The sequence below is a fragment of the Hemicordylus capensis genome, chromosome 2 (assembly GCF_027244095.1).
Source record: "Hemicordylus capensis ecotype Gifberg chromosome 2, rHemCap1.1.pri, whole genome shotgun sequence".
NCBI lineage: Eukaryota > Metazoa > Chordata > Lepidosauria > Squamata > Cordylidae > Hemicordylus > Hemicordylus capensis.
Genome location: NC_069658.1, coordinates 244,155,941 through 244,175,739, shown reverse-complemented (window position 1 = coordinate 244,175,739; position 19,799 = coordinate 244,155,941). Strand labels below are relative to the sequence as shown.

General features: G+C 46.9%; 1 pseudogene; it reads right to left on the bottom strand.

Moving 5' to 3' along the window:
- Positions 1-1,295: 1,295 nt before the first annotated feature.
- Positions 1,296-19,799, bottom strand: part of LOC128344830 (zinc finger protein 260-like) — a 35,015-nt pseudogene continuing 16,511 nt past the window's right edge.

Sequence of the window (19,799 nt, the reverse complement as noted above, 5' to 3'; positions counted from 1 at the left end):
TCAGTGACCATCACCATTATCTTGATTATGCACTGTGTGAAGAAATGCTTCTTTTGCCTCTCCTAAATCTCTTCCCAATACATTTCATGGGATGAAATTTCCCCTTCTGAGCAAAGAGGCACTTTTTAAAAGTGATGATTCTCTTCACTGAGCAAGAGAGCCACTGGCCCTATACAGCCCCAGCACAGCATCCCTCTATTATTATTATTATTATTATTATTATTATTATTATTATTATTTTGCATTTATATTCCATTGGCTGTTGCTGGTGTTGATCTTATGTTTCGTTTTCTAGATTGTGAGCCCTTTGGTGACAGGGATTCATCTTTATTTTATTTCTTTATGTAAACCGCTTTGGAAACTTGTATTGAAAAGCAGTATATAATTTTTTATTTATTTATTTACTTTTTATATCCCACTCTTCCTCCAAGGAGCCCAGAGTGGTGTACTACATAAGTTTCTCCTCACAACAATCCTGTGAAATAGGTTAGGGTGAGAGAGAAGTGACTGGCCCAGAGTCACCCAGCAAGTCTCATGGCTGAATGGGGATTTGAACTCGGGTCTCCCCAGTCCTAGTCCAGCACTCTAACCACTATACCACGCTGGCTCTCATTTGTCGTCATCATGCACTGTGTAAAGAAGTGTTTCTTTTGCCTCTCCTAAATCTCCCCCCAATAAATTTCATGGGATAATCCTGTAGTGTTGTGAGAAAGGGAGACTAACTTCTCTCTATCTACTTTCCTTGCACCATTTATCAATTTTATAACCATGTACCCCAATTTAACCCCTCTCACCTGCATTTAAAAGTCCCAGCTGATGTAGCCTCACCTCATATGGAAGCTGCTCCAAGCTTTTTTGCTTGCCCCACTTCTGCACTCCCCGCCCGTGCTAGGAGATCCTTTCTGACATGTCATGATCACAACTGAACACAGTAATCCAAATGTGGATAAACCATGAATTTGCATAAAAGGAGATTATATCACAAGAATTTTTTTTCTAGGCCCTTTCCTAATAATCCTTATATTAATCAAAATAGCATGAGAAAACAACAACAAGCGGAAATGAATTCACAAAGTGTTAGAAAGAAATGACAAGCTTTTCATCAAATTATGCTGTTGATTTATCTCCTCCCGCTCCATCTCACATTCATTACTTAGAAGTCCTAAAATTCCTGGTAAAGGGGTGGGGGGAGAAACAGTCTAAAGGCATTCACACTTGTTACATGAAAATAATTGGAGGACACAGAAGAACTGTTTAAAGTACCAAGAAATTCTAACAGCCATTCTGAACTCATATCTTGTAACCCCTTAGCAATTTATCTAACAAATTAACATATCTGTAAAATTTTATTACAAATTAACATGTACATAAAACTAATCTTCAGTTATACGAGATCTAAGCATTCTGTAAATCCTCTAGGAAAACAGCTTATGAGTGTTGGGCCTTGTAGAGAGAGAGAGAAAACCTCCTATTAAAAATGAAGCTTTTAGAAAAAATTTTAAAAGCCAGATCTCCAACTAAAAGTGAAGCTTACGCCTAAAAAAGAAGATGGAAAACAACACTTCAAAACCCTTAAGGAGAAAAGAACAGGAGCAAGGAACCCAGAAGTTGGGCTTCCTCGCTTGAAGGTGAAACCCCAAAACGAAGAAGGGTTAAACACGCAGCAGTGGGGAAAAAATTAAGTTACATCAAAGCGTCAAGAGGTAAGGCCAAATGTAAAAATCAAGAGAATAATACAGACATCGCCATAAGGAAAAGAAAGATTTGCTGAAAAAGAGAAAATGACAGAACCAGGGAAGGAATCAATCCATAAGGAAGGCTTTCGCCCCTAAGGGTACAAATCAAAAGGAATGGGGTGTGGAAGATAAATCAGAACCCCCTTGCATTAGTAACCCATTGTGTTTATACCTCAACCAGATCACCCTATATTTTCTGGCATTCTCATTGGTTCTTCTCTCATTGAGTAACTTAGCCATGTTCATACTTGAACAAAATAAATTTGGTATTGAGTAACAATATCTCAAGCCATTTTCAAATATTAACTCTGTTCTAAAAATTTTCATTGTGGTCACCCAAGTAAGATCAAATTGATCAAAGTAACTGCTCAAGAAGGCTGTTTAATCTAGACCCTGTGGTTCTCTCATCTGTCCAGCTAGCTACAAGTTAGTCAGGGTCTTCCTACTGGATTCAATTGAACCTGTGTGGTTTCTCACATCCCAGAGTTAACCTATCAAAACATGCAGCATTGTTCTCACTTCACCCAACTGAAAAAGAAATAATGGCTCAGAATTGTCACTTCTTGACTCACGATGACAAAAGATGGATCCTGGCAGGTCAAGCCTTTTTCTTGACATAGCAGAAGCTAAAATCCTGCCCTGGCTTACTATCTGAAGAACTCTTCTAGATATGATCCTAAAAGTAGTTAAAATTCAGTCTGCAGAAGGTGAACCGTTTCCTAGACAGGAGCACCAAATGGTGGCTAAGGAAAATATAGTTATCACATAAAGACACAAGTACCAAAAGGAGAGCTATCCTACAACCTGCTTTTCTAGGGTTCACACACTTTATTAACAACAGATACTATGTATTAGGCCTGTGAGTGTCAGTAAAAATCAGAATTCCAATGGCAGAATTCCCTGCTCCCACCACCAGGAGGTATTAGACAGTGGGGCAAGTGCCCCAGGTACTATCATGGGGGGGAGTGGGGGCTGTTAACTTCTCAAAGGGAGAACTCCTGCAAGAGACTCCAATCCCCAGAAGCCCACATGTTTTTCCAGCAGCACACAGGCTTCCCAAGGAGCAGTTCCACACTCCCTGCCCACCCAAGTAACTCTGTTCCACCCAGCCACCCACACGCCAGTGCTGGGTGATGAATGAAAGGGCCCCCACCACCAGGACTCTAGCCGGGGCACTTGCCCCGTGTTCTAATGCTTCCTGGTGGAGGGGTGGGAAGGGAATTCCGACATCAGAATCCCGATTTTACTGACCACACAGACGTAATATGTATGCTCTTCTTGCAAAAAGATCCAAACACATCAAACTAAGTTTCACAACCTGTATGGGTGAGGGTCAGTAGATAACACTGCTGCTCTGCAGCACTTAAACTACTACTAATAATATATCACTTTTCAACCTTCTCAAATTGGTTGCCATAGAAAAATAAAGTAAATAAATAGAGTAAATAAATAAGATGGGGCGGGGGGAACCCAGAAGGCAGCTGGACTAATGCTTCAGTGTTGAGCTTGAACTGCATTACCATTCATAACAAATGATTATGAATGGTTAAGAGGTCGAACCTCTTATATCAATTAAACTCCACAAAAGCCCATGCCAAAATCCCAGTTTATATTTAAAGTGTCATCGGATTCTTTGTTGTCGATGTCACAGCAGATTAATCTGGCCCTTTTCCTGGAATTCATTTACAATGTGAAACACCAGTGTGGGTTCTTCGATGTGAAGTAAGGGAGTGCCTGTGACAGACCCTCCTTCCACACTCCAAGAATTCACATGGTTTCTCCCCAAATGAAGCCTTTGATGTGAAGTGAGGCTTGTCCTTTGACTAAAGTTCTTTCCACACTCCAAGCATTTGTATGGTTTCTCCTCAGTGTGGGTCCTTTGATGTAAAGTAAGGATGTCAGCTCGAGTGAAGCTCTTTCCGCATTCCAGGCATTTATATGGTTTCTCCCCCGTGTGAATCCTTTGATGTAAAGTAAGGGAGTCCGCTCGAGCAAAACTCTTTCCACATTCTAAGCATGTATACGGCTTCTCTCCAGTGTGGATTCTGAGATGAGAAGTGAGTGTTCCTCTTTGACTGAAGCTTTTTCCACACTCTGAACATTTGTATGGTTTCTCCTCAGTGTGGGTCCTTTGATGTAAAGTGAGGGCATCGGGTCTACAGAAGCTCTTTCCACATTCCAAGCATGTGTATGGTTTCTCTCCAGTGTGAATTCTTTGATGAGCAACTAGTTTTCCGCTATGACTGAAGCTCTTTCCACACTCCAGGCATGTATATGGTTTCTCTCCAGTGTGAATCTTCTGATGTGAAGCAAGGTGCGCACGCCTACTAAAGCTCTTTCCGCACTCCAAGCAATGGTATGGTTTCTCCCCAGTGTGAATCCTTTGATGTAAAGTAAGGGAGCCAGCTCGAGAGAAGCTTTTTCCACATTCCAAACACGCATATGGTTTCTCTCCAGTGTGAATCCTTTGATGTAAAGTCAGGTGAGAACTCACACTGAAGGACTTTCCACATTCCAAGCATGTATATGGTCTCTCTCCAGTGTGGGTTCTTTGATGTTTATTAAGATTTCCGCTGTGGCTGAAGGTCTTCCCACACTCCAGACATTTATATGGCTTTTCCCCAGTGGGCGTCTTCCACTGTGGGTGAAGGTTTGGTTCAAAATTGAAGTTTTTCCTGTACACAGGGCCTGTTTCATTTTCATTGTTGTCTTGGATTAGGATTTCATGGAAATCATCATGCCGAGAAGCAAAAGATCCATTCCTCCTCTCCTGCCTTGCTTCAGTTTTCATTTCCTGTTGTTCCCTGTTTTGACATATGGCACTTCCCAACAATCCTCCATGGGGCTCTTCCTCATACTCACTCTCCCACCTGTCACCTGCTGGAATGGAGACAGTAAACTGGTCAGAACCTGGGATAGCAAAAGAGCCTCAGATCAATGGAGAGCCCCCACCCCCGCTGCATGCTCTCTCAATGGGAGAACAACAAAGCCAATCTGCTGAGTATTATTGTTGGTGGGATGGATACAGAAAGCAGAGTCCTTGCTGTGGCCATCTGGGTTCTCACACACCAGCGGCAACCCAGGCTCGATGGGCAGGAAAGTATCATATTGCAAACCGGGTTAGGTAGCCCCCTGATTTCCAGTGTGTGAACCTGCTGTGGGTATAGTTTGCATACAGTGATGTTTCTCCATGGGCTGACCAAGGAGACCTCAGGGTGGTGTTGATCCTCCAGGCTAGTTATCCTGGGGGATTTCAACATTCACTTCCAAGGCCTCCTTGTCTGGTGTGGTTCCAGATTTCATGCTCACCGTAGCCCCCAAGATATATCTGGCCATACATCTTTGGGAGGGGAAACTCAGGGCTCCTCATCTTCGGCTCTCCTGCAGATGTTGGCCTACAACTTCCATAAACCCTGACTATTGGCCACTGTGGCTGGGGATTATGGAAGATGTAATCCAAAAAAAGATGGAAGACCAAGTTGAGCAGCCCTGCTCTAGATTTTGCTCCACTCTCTGGGCAATTCTGTGGAAGATGATGGAGATTCAAACTAATTCCTTACTCAGAACATTACAGGGACCTTGGAACTGAGCCGGGGCTGGGAATCAGTGATGGACACCATGAGTCTAAACAAGCTGGAATATAATCCAGACCAGGCAGATCTAGGGGGACATCCAAGTAGGAGATTTACAAACACAGAATTGGTTCACAGCTTTGGCTGCAGCTGCTGGGCCCAGCTGGGGACTTGCCCTTCCTTGAGGGCAGGCACCTCACAGAACTTAGTTTGCAATCTGCTGCTCAGGTGAGAGTCCCGTTACATAGCTGAGAGTGAGAACTTTCTCCCAGGACCAGTGTCTGCACCGACGCCGCTGGATCTCCCCCTCCTAATACCGTCAAGAAGCCTGAAATCTTCCTCCCTTTAGTCTGTCAAACTCCTTAGGAACAGACCATAGCTCAGGGGCAGAGCACCTGCTTTGCATGCAGAAGGCCTCAGTTTTAATCTTCTGCAGCACCTCCAGGCAGGCCTGGGGAAATCTATGCCTAAAACTCTGGAGAGCTGTTGCCATTCAGTGCAGAGAAGACATAAATCTGGACTGAGCAGGGCTGCAAGAGTACCACCAGCTTCTGTTTTACACCATCTCCCCAGAGCCTTAGTACTGAGAGAAGGGCCGAGTTTCCTCACCTGGACTTCCCCTCCCTTCCTCCCCACAGAAGAGCTGGATTACATTGGGGTATGCCTGTGCAGTGCTGCCATCAGCTGGGGAAAGAGGGAAAGGCAGGGGTGCGCATGCATGCACGCTGGTGGGGCATCTGTCGTCAGGCTCATTCTGGAGTGACGGCTGGTCTTGCTTTGCTGGGAAGCAAGAGAGAGGGATGAGCACAGACCGTGGCAAAGAAAGAGCACCAAAAGGAGATCAAACACATCCAAAAAGGGTGCTCTCTTTCTCCTAAGGGGGCAGAATTGGGGGTCTCTTCCTATTATGTTAAGATTATATCCTGTACCATACGGAATATAATTTTAACTGAAGGGGGGGGTGCGGGAACGAAGTCATACTTGGTGGTTGGTACTGGCTGGGTCAGTGGTGAAGAAGCAGATGAGACCTTTAAAGCAGGCCTGCTCAACTTCAGCCCTCCTGCAGATGGTGGCCTACAACTCCATTATGGGATTATGGGAGCTGTAGTCCAAAAACAATGGAGGGGGAGGGGGCAAAAGCTGGGCAGGCCTGCTTTAAAGATTCACAAAACGTCCCACTACAGCCACCATGTGCTGCTGCCCAGCCCCTGCACGGAACCTGCCCCTGCTGGTTGGTGCCAACGCCCCCACCCGCATTTGAGGGCTCAGTCCAGCAAAGTTGTTTACCGGGCTGGCCCATCAAATGGCTGCTGTGTGTGCACATCGGCCAGCTGAGCGGTGGAGACAGGGTGTGCAGCGGGGGCAAACTCTGTGCGGTGCAGGGCAGTGGTGTGGGAGGTAGAAGGGTCAGGATACCTAATGACTTCGAGAGTATAATCTGCTTCCTCACTGCCCCCATGGGAAATGGCAGCACACACACACACACACACAAGATTTGACCATCCCTGATTCCAATTGAGATGCCACCAGAGAGAAGCTGAGAAGAACACACTCAAAACAGCCTGTCAGATCTTTGTTGTTACTACCTTCTTATCATCTGCACAAGAACGCCTACATTTTAATCTCTCTGCCTCTCTCTCTCTGCAAACTTTTATATTAGTGAAGTTTCTTACTCCTGACATTACTCAGAGTCAATGCTGCTTCCCTAAGGGAGCACAAGAGCAGCCCTGCTGCATCTGAGGCCACCTCCAGCCTCAGAGGCAAGATGCCTCTAAATACCAGTTGCAGGGGAGTAACAGCAGGAGAGAGGGCATGCCCTCCCCCTCTTGCTTGTGGGCTTCCCAGAGGTACGGGGTGGGCCACTATGTGAAGCAGGATGATCCAGCAGGACTTTTCTTATGATCAGACCAAAAAATCATCAAATCCAGCATCTGGGTCCCCACAGTGGCCAACTGGATGCCTCTGGAAAACCCACAAGCAGGGCATGAAGGCAAAGAGCCCTCTCCTTGCTGCTGCCCCACCAGCAACTGGTATGCAAAGGGACACTACCCTGTTGCAGGTACATGTTCTCCCTTTTTCAGAATGTAAAATAGCTATTAAAAGTGTGTGTAAAAGGTGAAGCTGTCTCTCCCAACTCTACCAGAGAGACACATTTTAAAAAGGAAAAGTTGGGAATCTGGCTCATGGCAGTTTAGGAAGGCAACCACTCCATTCCTAGCACCAAAATGATTGAGAAACACTTGCGTAGAGAACACTGAACTAGATGGACCAAGAGTCTGACCCCATATGATAGATTAGATAGATTAGATAGATATAAGGCAGTTTCCTATGTTCAGGGTATCTCAAAGACTCTTATGGTTTTATTTCTTACATTTATATCCCATACTTCCTCCACTGTGTGTCCCTTTTTATTCTTTTTAACCCTATGAGATAGGTTAAGCTAAGAGATTCCCAGCCCAAAGCAGGTCAATAACCTTCATTATGGAGGGTATTTGAATCCAGATCTTCCGGGTTCTAGTTTGAGACTAACTACTATACTGTACATGGATCAAATTCACAACCTTAGCATTATTTGCACCACACTCTCATAATCTGAGCGAACCATCCCAATCTCTCCCACTCTCCCTTTTAAAAAGATTGTTACAAAAATGTTTTGGCAAATACATAAATGAATAAAATAAAAGTCCCACAAAGCTGTGAGAAGAGGATGCAAGAAGAAGAGGAGGAGGAGGAGGAGGAGGAGGAGGGGAGCTATTTTAAAGCACTTTTAACACAGACTTTACCTATCATGGGAAAGAATCTTACCCAGAGAGGCCACCATCGCAAAATTCTCCTCCATGACTTCCCTGTGCAGGGTTCTTTGGTCTGGACCCAGCAGAGCCCACTCCTCCTCTGTGAAATACACGGCCACCTCCTCAAAAGTCACAAGTCCCTGAAAGAGAAGAAGAAAACATTTTTTATTTTCCAGATCATGTAATGATTACTTCCTTTCTAAGCACAACTGAAAAGGGTCCAGTGAAAAGGGTGGGAAATTATCCCTTGCAGGGTTAGTAAGAACAGCTCTATGCTGCTTTTTAACAAAAAAGTTCAAAGTGGTTTACATGGGGGGGGAACCCCAAAAGGGCAGGGGGGGGCAGGATGCTTCCCAGTCCAAAGGGGCTTAAAAGTCTTATTGAAAAGGCACAAATGAGAAGCCAATAACAGCCAGTAGATAAGTCACCAACCTGAGATGCACAGTTGCTCTCGCCCTGTTAAATATTTGAGAGCCCTTTCAAAGGCACCGCCCTGCCCAGTTAGAAAGATTTACGCCTTCATGAGTGGCACTGACAGCTTTACTAGCAAGCAGCTTTGACAGACATCAAAAGAAAAAGAGCTGCCTTCAAGCCCAGGGAGATGTGGAAGTGATATAGGTAGGCTACCTATAGTGATATAGGTATCCATCCCCCTCCCCCTCCCCAATAACAACAAATATTTATATACCGCTTTTCAACAAAAAAAAGTTTCCAAAGCAGTTTACACAGACCCCTGCCTCCTACCTGAGCTGATTGTATTGAAACTTCTTCCATTCCACTGCAAAGCAGGGATGGCCAAGAATAGATTGCCAGCATAGCTGCAAACCCTGTGAAGGACATAAAAGTGATGGGAAGATGTAGAATGAAATACATAGATAATCAAGTAGAAAGATGCATTCTTTAAACCCATTTAGTATTTGTATATTTCAGCTCCATGACAAAAAAAAGTATCCAAAACACAGATTTGGATAAAGCCTAAAATTGCTGTAATTCTACATATATTTAAATTGGGGTGGGGTGTGTGTTTGTGTGCATGGAAGACAATGCCCCCTTCCCAAAAAGCAAAACAGACAGACTCAGGAGACTATAAAACCAGGGAAAGGATTTCAGAAGCCTCCCTCCATCAAGGGCATGTTAAAAATCTCCCATGAATCCTTAAGCTGCCCTCCTGCAAGACCTCCACAATATCAGCTGAGGCCCAGGTGTCCAATGCTTCTAATCGAGGGAAATCAGAAGTGACTTCATAGGAACATAGGAAGCTGCCATATACTGAGTCAGACCCTTGGTCCATCTAGCTCAGTATTGTCTACACAGACTGGCAGCGGCTTCTCCAAGGTGGCAGGCAGGAATCTCTCTCAACCCTATCTGGAGATGCCAGGGAGGGAACTTGGAACCTTCTGCATGCAAGCAGGCAGGTGCTCTTCCCAGAGCAGCCCCACCCCCTGAGCAGTGTTCCTTCTAAGGTGTGCGCATGCTCACAAGTTTTTGTACGTCCGCTCAATTAACTTCAGATCCTGTTCAGATTGAATCAGGAAGGCCCCACTCTGAGTGCACGTGCGCGCACACTGCCTTGATACTGCTGCCCAGAACAAAACTCATTCTGCACACAGATGGAAAACATTAGAAAGAACATTGCCCCTGAGGGAAATATCTTGCAGTGCTCACACTTCTAGTCTCCCATTCAAGTGCAACCAGGGCAGACCCTTCTTAGCTGAGGGGGCAACTCATGCTTGCTACCGTACCACAAGACCAGCTCTCCTTCTTCCTATGGCCCCTGCACTCAGAACAGAAGATCCCAGACAAGAAGCAATACAAAGTGCCGTCATCATCATGGCAAGTATTTAAAAGAGAAACAGGACAAGGAAAGGATGGGGGTCAGTGGATGGGGATATTCCTCCCCCCACCGACCCACCCAGAAAACCTGCATGATTCTAGCTAGCCTCAAGCTGGTCTTCCCCTTGCAGGCAAATGCCAATGCAGGATAAAGTAGAGACTTATAGATACGGGCGAGGGAGGGGGCGGTAGTTCTTTCCTCCAAGGCCTCCAGACCAAATCCTCCTCCAGTCTTCTGGGGGAACGGGCAGGGTCCCATAATGGAGCATCCTTGTCTGTCCTAGAAGCAGGAGTAAGCAGCAAGATGGCCGAATTTGCAGATGATACCAAACTCTTTCGGGTAGTGAAATCCCAAACAGATTGTGAGGAGCTCCAAAAGGATCTCTCCAAACTGGGCGGGGGGGTGGGGGGGAGACAAAGTGGCAAATGCGCTTCAATGTTGGGAAGTGTGAAGTGAAGCACATTGGAACGAAAAACATCAACTTCAAGTATACGTTGATGAGATTTGAGTTGTTGGTGACTGACCAGGAGAGGGATCTTGGGGTCACGGTGGACAGCTCATTGAAAGTGTCGACTCAATGTGCAGCAGCTGTGAAAAAGGCCAATTCCATGCTAGGGATCATTAGGAAGGGGATTGAAAATAAAACTGCTAATATTATAATGCCCTTATACACAACAATGTTGTGGCCACACCTAGAGTACTGCACACAATTCTGGTCACCACATCTAAAAAAGGACATTGTAGAACTGGAAAAGGTGCAGAAGAGGGCAACCAAGATGATCAGGGGCCTAGAGCACCTTTCTTCTGAGGCAAGACTACAACACCTGGGGCTTTTTAGTTTAGAAAAAAGATGACTGCAGGGAGACATGATAGAGGTCTATAAATCCATGCATGGTGTGGAGAAAGTGGATAGAGAGAAATTCTTCTCCCTCTCTCATTACACTAGAACCAGGGGTCATCCCATGAAATTGATTGCCAGGAAATTTAGGACCAACAAACTGAGGTACGTTTTCACACAATGCATTATCCACTTGTGGAATTCTCTGCCACAAGATGTGGTGCCAGCTAACAACCTGGATGTCTTTCAATGACTACTACTCTGAGGGCTATGGCTCACCTCCAGCCTCAAAGGCAGGATGCCTCTGAGTACCAGTTGCAGGGGAGTAAGAGCAGGAGAGAGGGCATGCCCTCAACCCCTGCCTGTCAGCTTCCAGCAGCATCTGGTGGGCCACTGTGTGAAACAGGATGCCGGACTAGATGGGCCTTGGGCCTGATCCAGCAGGGCTGTTCTTATGTTCTTATGGCCTCTGCCCCAAATAACCCCGCCCTCCGCGCACCCTCCCACTCTCAGCCTTCCCTTGAGCTCCTTCGAGCGCAGCAATGTAGAAAACCGGGATAGAAGTGGAAAGGAAAGCCGTCTGGTCCCCCATCCGGAGGGGAAGGGGTGAAATGGAAGGGAGGGGGGCTCACTTTGCCCTCTCACCACTGTTCCACCCAAGCATCAGCTGCCTTTGCCCTCAGTTCACCCCGCTAGGCTTCTATCCCCACCCACCCTCCGGGATCTCTCTTTCTTTCCTTCTTCCTTCCCTCCCACCCACCCCTCATTCGCCTGCCTCGCATTTCTCACCCGGGGACTCCCCTTCACCAAGATATATTTGGGACTCACCAGATCCCAGAAAAGGGGAACCCTGCCTGATGCCGCTGACGGGGGCGGAGATTGCAGCCAAGGCCGTTCCGCAGCGGACGGCAGAGGAACAGGAAATGACTTCCGCCTTCATTCCTTTCTTCCTACTTGCCCCTCTAGGAAAAAGGATTCCTTCACTTTAACCCTTAGATGGACTTTCACCAGAAAGCAAAGACGAGCCTCTTGGTGTCTTACCCTGTAGAGAACAGCAGGGCGCGCTTCTCTCCAGGACAAGACATCAAGAGGCCAGAAGGGTTTCAGGTATATATATAAAGTATGTCATTCATCTGGCAAGAATGTATTCCCCCCCACACTCTTTTTTAAAAATACTTTGGGATTACCTGAAAATACTGCTATTGCTGCTTTGTGTTATACGATTATATTTTATTGTTTGAATTTTTACTCCTTTACAAAATTTAATAAATTTACCATAATAAAATAATAATTATAATATAATAGAGAGAGTTTAGTAGAGCAGCCCAGCTGTTTGTTTATTTTATTTATTTATTGTTAAATTTATATACTACCTTTTACTACATTAAAAACAATCCCAAGGTGGTTCACATAGAAAAATTAAAACAAGACTTAAAAAAATTTACACATTTAAAATATTAAGCTAAAATATAAAAACAGAGATCTAACTAAAAAGATTTTAAAATACATGCATAAAATAACCATACACAATACACAAAGAAGCAGCAGTGGAGACAATCACATAAAAGCCTGGACAACAAGCAAGTTTTCCCATGCTTTCTAAACACCATGATGGAGACTGAGGAGCAGGGGCAGAACCACCATTGGGCAAACGGGTTCAAAGAACCCAGGCTGCCACCAAACGGGGTCATGAGTGTGGCCGCAGGCACACACCCTGCATCTGACATCATATGTGGGGGCATTATTTCGATCCCAAACAGGGCCACGCAGCCCCATTTGGAGCCAAGATCGGCCCACGCTGCATTAGGCAGCGTGGGCTGATCTCCCTTCCAAACAGGGCCACACGGCCCTGTTTGGGAGGGAGGCCACATCCCCCGTGTCTGACATCAGAAGTGGGGGCATGGCCAGCCAGATGGGGGGCCAGGGGGCCATGGCAGCGGCCACACATGGGCCACTGCCAGCCTCCCTACACTCCTGCCAAGAAGCAAATATCTACTGGGAGAGCTATTATTTGTCTTGGCTGCCCAGAGACGTAAGTTTGGGTGGGGTATAAGTTTGATAAATAAATACATAAATAAAATAATAGCTGCATTCATCGCCTTTATTCCACAAATAAAAACTCACCTTTAAAAGCATTTGCACTCAGGAGATAAGCCACATTTCCCCTGCATCCCCACCTCCTCCACACAGTTTTGTTCTCTAGAAGTCTATCACATAACCCATAGAAAATCAAGCAGCAGGACTTTAAAAACAGCATCAAATGAAACAACCGATCCACAGCTTCTTCCAGCCTTCTTCTGGCCTTCTTCTGGATGCTGATGCCGCCAAAGTGGCAGTCAGATCCTGGATTTGGTGGTCCCAGTCCCAGAGCAGGGGAATAGCTCTAATTGAATAAGCAGCAGGGTATGGCGGCGGGGCAGGGGGGACGACAAATATCTTTGTTGGGTGAATATCAAATATCTTTGCTCTTTCCCTCTCATCTCCCTGTCTAATTGTTGGCTCCTGCTCTAAGGATTTCTCAATTTCAAGCATGACAAATCCTTTCCATGAGGAGAGGGGGTAGGAGGTTCAGGCAGCATCCCAGCATCCCTCCCTCCCTCCCCTTCTGCTCTTGATTGGCAGGCAAGTGCAGGTTCAACCCACTAGTACTCCAGCATCACTGAGGCTCAAGAGTGAGGAAAATGTCAGTAAATATATATCTCTCAGTCAGTCAGCCAGCCAGCCAGCCTGGCCTGGGAAGAAGGAGAGATGCCAGAACCTCAGGGGTATACTAGTGAGTCAAATGGGCCGTAACCCAGAATTTGGCTTTAAAAAAGCCAAATCTGGCAACAGAGCGACCTCTCCCCTTCCTTCCCCCTGAAGCCAAAAAGATCAAAATATCTTCCATTAAAAGATCATAGGAACATTTTTTAATCCTGCCTTTATTAAAAAAGAGCAGGAGAGGAGAACCCAGGGGAGTGCAGGAGCCAACTTCAGTTTGGATCTCAAGGTCCTTTCCAGCCTTGCTACGTCCCTGTCCCAGAGCAGTTCTTGGCCATCCTGCCCCTGGAGACAGAGAACTAGGCTGGAGACACTGGAGCAGAGACCAGTTCCTAGGCTGTGGCTCTGGCAGAAGGTTTCCTCCTGAGCCAGGTGAAGGACAAGAAGCAGGAGGAGATGAGGGAGCTGTTCATCTTTCCTGGGAGTTGTGCAAGGCTGAGAATGTGAGCCAGAAGATCTGGGGACAGAGGATCCAAACATTGCCCAGAGAAGTAACTTAGGAATCACTTGGTGACATGAGCCACCCATCCCATCCTTTTTTAGGCCTTGCCCTGTCTTTTTCCCTCTCTAATCTCTCTCCGCCCTGTTCCCTGCCTCGGATCTCCTCTGCTCTTTAAGATAACAAGGACTGTTGTCAAAAGTGACCCCTGATTTTCCTGAGATAAAGAAGGCTCCATTGGACAGCAGGGAGCAGATGCTTTCCAGGGGGATCTTGCAGGAGGGAGATGGAGGTGCCTCCTAGGTGGGTAAGGAGGAATGTGACATATGTCCCCTTGGTCTCCCCTCTCTCTCTCTCTTTAAAATATTCTTTTATTTTATTTTATTTATTTGATTTATATATCGTCCTTCCAAAATGGCTCAGGTTTAATGTATGGTCTGCTGATATGTTCCCCTCATTACCCCGTTTGAGGATGCTCCTCTCCAGCCTCTTGCACAGTTGTAAAAATCTTTCATTTCAGCAGTTTAAGAATGTATAATCCAAAATTACACTTTCAGAGATTGTGGGGAAACATTTTTTCTTTTGTGGAACTTAGATATAAAATGTGTACAAAAATACAAATGGTATGTAAAAAATATACCATTCATTGGTGGAAAGTTTTCTCCTCTTGGCCACATCTTTACGATCAGGAGCTCCTTCCTCATAGTACCTCCAACCCCATTTCTGGGCCCCTGAACTCAGGGGCAGAGCCACAATTGGGCGGATGCGTTCAAAGAACCCAGGCCGCCACCAATCAGGGGGCACGAGCGCGGCCCCAGACACGGCCCCCGCATCTGATGTCAGTTGCAGGGGCATTATTTCAGTCCCAAACGAGGCATTGGCAGCGTGGCCAGAGTGACTCTACCTGCCTTAAAGGCAGGGAGAGCCACTCCTGGTCTCTCTGCCAACGCAGCGGGGCTGATCAATCTCACAGCCCTGTTGTGGGTAAGCCAAGGGGCTTCCCTTCCCTACCTGTGATACCTTGGTTTCCTTGGCTTCCCTTCCCTACCTGTGATACCTTGGTTTTCCCTTTCGGGCAGGACGTCCTATCGACGTTCCAAGACCTCACTCACCTGCAACTTCGTGGTACCATGCCTTGTTCCTCCTTTTCTTTTCAAATTTCGATGTGGGGACTGTTTTTGATAGTCTGAAACTGGTGTACCTTTAAAGGCGACCTCTTTACAGCCCAGATGTGCCCAGAGACTCACCGACTGAACACCTCTGGAGACAAAGGTCTCCTGTGCCGGCTGGTGGACATCGTGGAATCCCGGGGCAGTCGTGGGCGACCAAGAGGTCCCGGCGAAGGAATCGCCAAATTGTTGTGGGTAAGCCAAGGGGCTTCCCTTCCCACCTTTGTTCGGGTCTCTTGGTTAGGTAAGTTGCCAGACACCAGTATCAGAGTTTCAAATCAAACTTTATTGTAATAACACAGAGCTCTCAAGAAAGGCGGCCGCCCCGGGAATCTGGGGCAACCTCCTTATATAGCATGCTGTTTACAATTTATTCTTGCACCTGCGCACTTTTGCTCTATTGGTTCCTATATCCATGTATGGTTATGCACTTGGTCCTACAAGCCTTGATTTGCTGAGATAGCTCTTATTGTACCGTTCCTATACACGTGTATTATTCCTCCCCCATCGAGAAAGGGCAGGCCTGTTTCTTGCAATTTTCTAAGTTACTGCATATTGGCGTGTCAGCATCTTTAGCTAAAGCTGAGTTTTGTATCTGCTTAGCAAAACAGTCACCCTTTTTTGAACCTTTTGCAGTCGAGCCATATCCTGTCTCAGAGAGACAGACGGCGACAAACCGCATCCTGTTACAAAGAGCTGAATGTACACTTAATATCACATCAACTTAAGCACTTAAGCTAGAGCAGGAAAATATTTTTTAGCTCCAGCATGTTTTTAAAAGTGATCACAAATCCTGTCAGCACAGGAGGCTATCACGTATCCCATTATCCTCCAACAGCCCCATTTAGGAGAGAGATCGGCTGGTCCTGCATTGGCAGCACAGCCGGAACGGCTCTCTCTGCCTTTAAGGCAGGGAGAGTCGCTCCGGCCCATGCTGCCCAACGCAGCACACAGGCTGATCTCCCGTCCAAACAGGGGCCGCGTGGCCCCGTTTGGAAGGGACACTACGTCCCCCACGCCTGATGTCAGACATGATGGCGTGGCTAGCTGGGTCCCTGCATCGGACATCAGACGTGGGGGGCGGGGTTAGGGGGCTGCCCTGGCCTCCCTACGCTCCTGCCTGAGCTCGCTCAACAGAAAGGCATTTTACTGCTTCCCAGCAAAAGCATTTTAAACACACAAACCCTCACCCCACTAGAATGACAATAGGGTTGCCACATGTCCAGGATTCACATGGACAATCCAGGAATCTGAGATCTTGTCCAGGTATTTTGAGTGGAAAGATTGCTTTGACACATTTCACCAGTTTTTCTGCTGCTTCTCTCAGAGGTGAACCTAGGTAATTTTGGAGCCTGGACCTAAACGCTTTTGGAGCCAGAACCGCCCCTACCCCCACCCCACCCCATCCCCCTTCTACAAGTTAAGCATCATCCCCCTACACACTCAGACGGAGACTGTGACACACACAATATTTTTAACACAGGTCTTCTTCTTGAGGGCACAAACAGAAACTGAACTCACAAGATTGTAAGAATATAAATAATGCATATTTATGCAAATATGCATTATGCATTTCAACATGCAACTCAACATATTCCCACCCCACATATTTCTTTCCGCACTCCCCACTCTGCCTCTAAAGCAGAGGTCACGCTCAGCCGCTGGCAGCATGGTGCAGTGACCACACCTGATTAAATTGGATTTGGGGCCCCCCAGGGAGTGTGGAAGCCCTGGACCAGGCTTCCCCAAACTGCGGCCCTCCAGATGTTGATGAACTACAACTCCCAGCATACCCAGCCACAATTGTGGCTAGGGATGCTGGGAGTTGTAGTTTAGCAACATCTGGAGGGCCACAGTTTGGGGAAGCCTGCCCTGGACCTTCAACCCAAAGTACAGGGCTAAGAGTGCCTCTGGCTTATCTCCAGGCATTGTAGTGACATATTGTCAATTAGGGATGTGCAGAACATTCGGAGCTCAGAACTTTCTGACTTGAAATGGGCCATTGATTTGTATGATAACAAGCTAACCAAGAAGCTATCAGAGGCCAATGCAAAAACAAGTCAGCAAGGGGGAAACACACCTCCAAAATGGTACTCGGAACACTCGGAACGTTCTGAGCTCATGCCGTCACCATAACTGGCTCACCCAGTGGAGGAGTGCCTTGGAGATGGACTAGCACTGTATGTCAGGGAAGAGATAGAATCTAACAAGCTAGAAAACCTAGGCGGACCAGAGTCCTCCACAGGAACCCTGTGGGTGACAATACAAGGCCTGAAAGGAAATGCGCTAATGAGGACGTGCTATCACCTTCTGCATCAACACGCTGACAGTGACTGGGATCTGGAGCAGGAAATCAGGGAGGCATCAAAGAGAGGCAGGGCAGTAATAATGGGTGACTTCAATTACCCACACATAGACTGGGTAAATTTACAGTCAGGTAATGATAAAGAGGTCATATTTCTAGATTTGCTGAATGACTGTGCCCTAGAACAATTGATCTTGGAACCAACCAGAGAGAAGGCAACCTTGGATTAATCCTGAGAGGCACCCATGACCTGGTGCGTGATGTCAGTGTCATCGACCCTTTAGGGAACAGTGACCATAGTGCAATCAAATTCAGCATACATGCAGGGAGAGAATCACCAAAGAAGTCTAACACAGACACTTTGAATTTCAGAAGATGAAACTTCTCCAAAATGAGGAGTATGGTGAAAAGTAAGCTGAAAGGAAAAATCAGGAGAGTCACTTCGCTCCAGAATGCATGGAGTTTACTCAAAACCACAATACTAGAAGCCCAGTTAGATTGTATAGCCAAAAGAAGGAAAGGTACCACTAAGTCCAGGAGGATGCCAGCATGGCTAACGGGTACCGTCAAGGAAGCCATAAAAGGGAGGAAGACTTCCTTCAGAAATTGGAAAGCCGGTCCAAACGAAGAGAACAGAAAGGAACACAAACTCTGGCAAAAGAAATGCAAGGTGACAATAAGGGAGGCGAAAAGAGAGTTTGAGGAACATTTAGCTAAAAACATCAAGGGAAATAACAAAAACATCTTTAAATGCCATCAGATGGAGGGAAATTGCCAGGGAGGCAGTTGGACCATTAGACAATGAGGGAGTGAAAGGGCTTATTAGGGAGGATATGGAGGTTGCAGAAAAGCTCAATGAGTTCTTTGCGTCCATCTTCACGGCAGAGGATACTGAGTATATATCTGTTCCTGAAACAGGGTTTTGGGGGATGGAAACCATAGGTTTCCAGCAGCATCTGGTGGGCCACTGTGTGAAACAGGATGTTGGACTAGATGGGCCTCGGTCCTGATCCAGCAGGGCTTTTCTTATGTTCTTAATGGTATCAAATGCCATTGAGAGGTCCAGCAGAACCAACAGGGATGCACTCCCACCATCTAGTCACCAGTGAGGGTCATCCATCAGAGTATCCAATGCGATTTAGTCAAAACCCAGGGTGGAAGCCAGATTGGAGGGGGTCTTGTGTATATATAGAGCAGGGCTGCTCAACTTCAGCCCTCTTGCAGATGTTGGCCTACAACTCCCATAATCCCTAGCTATTGATCACTGTGGCTGGGCAGGAGTTGTAGTCCAAAAACAGCTGGGGGTCCAAAGTTGAACAGGCCTGGTCTAGATAATACATATCATCCATCATTTGCAGTTTCACAGCCACCGCATGCTCCAACATCTTGCTTTAAAAAGGGAGATTTGAAACAAGCCAGTAGTTCATATAGTAGCTGAAAGAGGCGATTGTGGTGGGTGGTTGGTTGGTTGGCTGGCTGGCTGGCTGGCTGGCTGGGACCTAGCTTGGTCACCATCATAGGCTTTCATAGTCTATAGGCCCATATCAAAGGTGAACATTTGTGAAAATCTTGTGCGGTGGGTTCTGTAAGAACATGTATTTGAAAATTTTGGACATTGTTTTGATTATGGCTAGGGGCCTGAAAGCTGGAAGTAGGCTGTGTTTCTTTGGAGCTCAGAGAGGGACTTGACAGAGAGCTCTGGAGGAAGAGGACTCAAAGAATTAAGGAAAGAAGGCAGCCCAGAGAGGATGTGAGCGTGTATGTACTTCACACATCCTGGAGCGCTGAAGTGCCTTTCCATGATCGTGAGGGGTGCTCAGACTACCTAAGCTGAACTGTATCCATTACCAGGAGCAGGGGTGGAGCCACCATTGGGCGAACGGGTTCAAAGAACCCGGGCCACCACCAGTCAGGGGCCGTGAACGCCAGCCACCCTGTCTGACATGAGATGTAGGGGCATTATTTCGGTCACAAACAGGGTCGCGCGGCCCCATTTGGAACCCAAATCGGCTTGCGCTGCATTGGCAGCGCTGCTGGAGTGACTCACCCTACCTTAAAGGCAGGGAAAGCCGCTCCTGATCTAGCTGCCAATGCAGTGGGGCCAATCTATCTATCTACCAAACGGGGCCACGGGGCCCCATCTAGGAGAGAGATTGGCCACGCTGTATCGACAGCACAGCCGGAATGGCTCTCCTTGCCTTTGAGGCAGGGAGAGTCACTCTGGCCACTGCTCACTGCAGCGCTGGCCGATCTGCCTTCCAAACGGGGCCGCGACTGGGCCCCTGCATTGGACGTCAGACATGGGTGGCAGGGCCAGGGGGGCGCAGCAGCCGCACACAGGCTGCCACCAGCCT